The sequence below is a fragment of the Boleophthalmus pectinirostris genome, unplaced genomic scaffold (assembly GCF_026225935.1).
Source record: "Boleophthalmus pectinirostris isolate CB_2022bp ecotype Guang Dong unplaced genomic scaffold, ASM2622593v1 HiC_scaffold_21, whole genome shotgun sequence".
Classification (NCBI taxonomy): domain Eukaryota; kingdom Metazoa; phylum Chordata; class Actinopteri; order Gobiiformes; family Gobiidae; genus Boleophthalmus; species Boleophthalmus pectinirostris.
Window position 1 is genome coordinate 16,529,701 of NW_026571175.1, and position 4,022 is coordinate 16,533,722.

Genomic DNA, 4,022 nt, shown 5'->3' on the forward strand with positions numbered 1-4,022 from the left:
TTTTTTTTTTTTCATATTAGTGACACACCATCTTCACTCTTGACAGCCAAAGGGGAATTTTAAATCACACTGGAAAGAAGCTGGTGTAACACAGGTCCAAGGAGAATTCAAAAGAAACCATTGGAGTTGACAAGGACATTAAAATCTAATATACTCCCTTTATGAGTCTTGTGTGTTTGGGAGTCTATTCTGAGCGTCTCTCCTGACAGCGCACGTGGCCCCACAAGCACACAGAGGTGCACTAGAGAGCTATCAATGATATAATGGGATGTTACTTTGGGCACTTGGGAGATTGAAGTGGCAGTAGAAGTTTGATTTTTCATCACAGCTCAGTACATGTCAGTGTTCATAAAGTCAAGAGGAGTTATAAGGTGCTGTTAGATCAGACATATACATTCTTTTCTATAGCAAATCTGTACTTTTTCTTTTCCTCTGGATTACTCATGGCAAATAATTTATCTTCTAGTACACAGCGATTTGTAAGTACACTAAGTACTAAGTACACAGCTTTAAACCTACTGCCAAATGACATAAGTAAAAATATTTTTTTGTAAATGTAGTGTAAAGTAAAGTATAAACAATAATTGGATAAAACTGTTCTCTTTTGTTAAATATTTTGTAAACACTACCTTTACTTAATGTTCCAGCTCAACATAAAGATTCAGTTTTAAAATAGTCATTTTAGCTATATGACTAAACATATACAGGCTGACAGCAATGGTATCTCCTAGGGATGTAATGATAACCAATTCTTTCTGTACGATATTATCACGATATGCATCTCACGGTACGATATTTACTACTATATTTTGGAGAACTGATATAATTGTATTTTATTTTGCTTTTAAAATACTGTGACAAGATGTTGGTGTGAGTTATTACTGTCATAATCCCAAGAATTAAAGTAAAAAAACATATTTCTTCATGTTGTCTGCATTGAAATGAATCATGGGATATGTAGTTCCTGATGATCAGGTACTGCTACTATAAAAAAAAAAAATAAAAAAAATGCATTTAAGCAAAAGAACTTGTGGTTTGATATATGGTGATGCCCCATGGTATTATTGTGAAACTTTTGATGATTGACAATACAATATCACAATATTTTGGTTATTGTTACATCCCTAGAATCTCCTTAGTCGAACCTTGCCTGACCAAACAGTCCCTTCTACATTCTGTTAAAATTCAGAAAGGTCTGGAATCAGACCATGTAGAATGAAAAACCTCTGTGAGGCGGTCTAACCACAGCTGCTAATATGATCTAATAAGATCTTGAAAAATATTCAGGACAAAATACATAACTTCTTTTACCTGAGATAAGTAAAAAAAAATTAATAAATCCATGCCGTTTCTCAGTCCTTTATGTTGATTTTTATTTGTTTTCTCCTTTTTTATGTGTACGCAGCCATGTTTGTTTTTGACACAAAGGGAGCATGCGTCTCTCTGATTAGTTCATCCATCTGTCAATCACACTGTCTGAAATCAGGGAGACAGGATACAGCTACAGATCCACTCATCTTTGTAAAGTTCTGACTAGCCAGGTGAGGCTGCACCTGTATTGCAGGTTGATCCATGCACACATATTTAGTATTACGGAGCAGAACAAAACACGCTGCTTATACTCACAACTGTCCAGGAAAAACACATTTATTGAAAACATTATTATTGTAAATCTGTTGGTGATGACCTTTAACCCTGGGCACGTCCCATTGTTAAACACACACCACTTTGCTGAATCCATCCTGAGCACACTGATGGTTTAGGTCACTTATTTGATGGCAATGTAGGGACACAGGTGAGGGCTGCAGAGAAGGGCCGCACTGACATTTCACCACTCAGCCTATTATTCCCACAATTACCTCTTGACATTTCTGCATCACACTCATATTTAGGCCTATTTCGTGGGGCTTGACTCGGAGTGCAAGGATCCCAGTGCGCGTGTGTCTGTCCGCTCAAAGTGGGTCCATTAATCCTCTTATTTACAACCACTGCAAACAGCCCTAATTTGCTTCCCTGCTCGGTTGATAGCGAGTGGGTGTTTCACTATCTATGTGGACACAGCTACTCCACCACAGCCTAAAAATCGTGACTTAAGACTATGCCATTATCACCAAGCAAAGACAGAGGAGTATATAAGTGCCATAGTTTACAATAAAGCAATACGTAGTTCATTTTGTAAATAAGTATTTACCAAGTGTCACATTTAAAAAGATTGCAGCAGTTGAAAGTAAAAAATAAATATAACATTCACACTCTATACCAATTCTTCTGATATGGGAGATTCACTGTTTTGAAAAAATATATTAATCCACAAATATGGAACACCATTACTTCATTGTTATAGTTTACCCATATTAATCTTATGTTTTCTCAATTGGGCCCATTACTTACAGAATTATTAACCGTAAACCAGGTCAACTAGTCTGCAATGTGACAATTAAACAGCAGCGACTTGTTCGAAACATGCTTCTACAATTTGTTTTTTATTTACCAAGTAATATTGTACATACATTTAGCAGAATTCAAATGGGATACTTTTGAGGAGTCAATTGTTCCACTGCATCACTCACAACTTGCACAATTTCATGCTCAGTCACCTCACAAGATGGTGAATGAAGTCCGTGGTGTTTTTCCTGCATTGCAGCAGTGGGACAGTACCTACATGAAACATGGAATATCATGTTTACCCTGGTGAATTAAGAACATCATTGTAGCAGTACTAGACACAACAAATGTGATTTATATCAAAGATATTGGATTCAGCAGCAATATCAGTGATCAGTTTCTCAAGAGTGATGTGTTGTGTTTCAAAGCAGAGTCTCCACTTTAATCTTGTCTTCGGCTCCTGCACTGCGGACCCAGGCACAGACAGAGGAGAGAATCGTCCCACCACTCCCAAACAAGACCACTCTCTATGGTCTATCCTGCTCTTACCCCTCACTGTATTGCACTAGCAGATAACGGGAGCAAAAGTTGGTAAGGATTGTCTAGACTATGGCTGTAGTGAATTAAAAATGAATCCGCTTTTGTTGTTATATTAATGTCAAATTTGTATTATTCATGTTAATCTGAATGACTTTAAAATGCAATGCGAAAAGTTTTTTGGTGGAGGATCTGCCCTCTGCCAATGTCCCACAGTATCTATGGCATTAAAAATATCTATCTGAATGGTGGCAAGTAGATGGTGTCATTTACAGGTCAGATCTGTGGACATGTTAGCCTGATTCATCAACCTGTTTCAATTCTTGGAATCCATCTGACCTCACAGCATTAGGATTTGTTTGCTCGACAGTAAGTGGGTACTTTTTTTATTTAATCAGTCGCTGCTGTTTAGTTGTTTTATGTTAATGCGCTAAACTACGAAAGGCAATAACATCTTTCCCCCTTGATAAAAATTCAAACACTCTCTTTGTTCGGCTTTAAATCATCGATCTTGGGAAATTGTTGCCAACACAGAATGTATGGCTTCATCTACATCCATCTCAACCGCTTTGTTTACTGTACCACAAAGGGACCAGACAGGTGCTTCACAGCTCTCACTGATGACGTCATGGCTTCACACAACTTCCTGATGGGTTGCGCGGTTGCAAACTCGTCTAGTTAAACGTTCGAATTTGATTCTGACCTAGTTGCTGGAGACAAATGAAACTGAGCGGAGACACTCGGTGGCGCCAGACTGGCTATCACATCCCCTAACAGGTGAAGAAGACATGTTTAAGATACAGTATGTGTGAGACAAGAATGCAGCAGACTCCCTACCAGAAAAGTTTCATATATATTCTTGTGAACACAATATGAAAGCCACAAGACTCTGACATGAACAAAAGTCAGATAAATAAGTCATGTATTGAATGATGCATAATGATTCTGCAAATTGCCACTGTTCTTGCCACTGGCAAACCAGTGCCACTTCAGCAGTGAGGCAAACCATAGTGTCATTTCTGTGCCTTCCCCAGTATTTTCAAGCTGTCAAATGCCACTGGGTGATATTTACACGTATTCAGAATGCATATCTCCCTTCA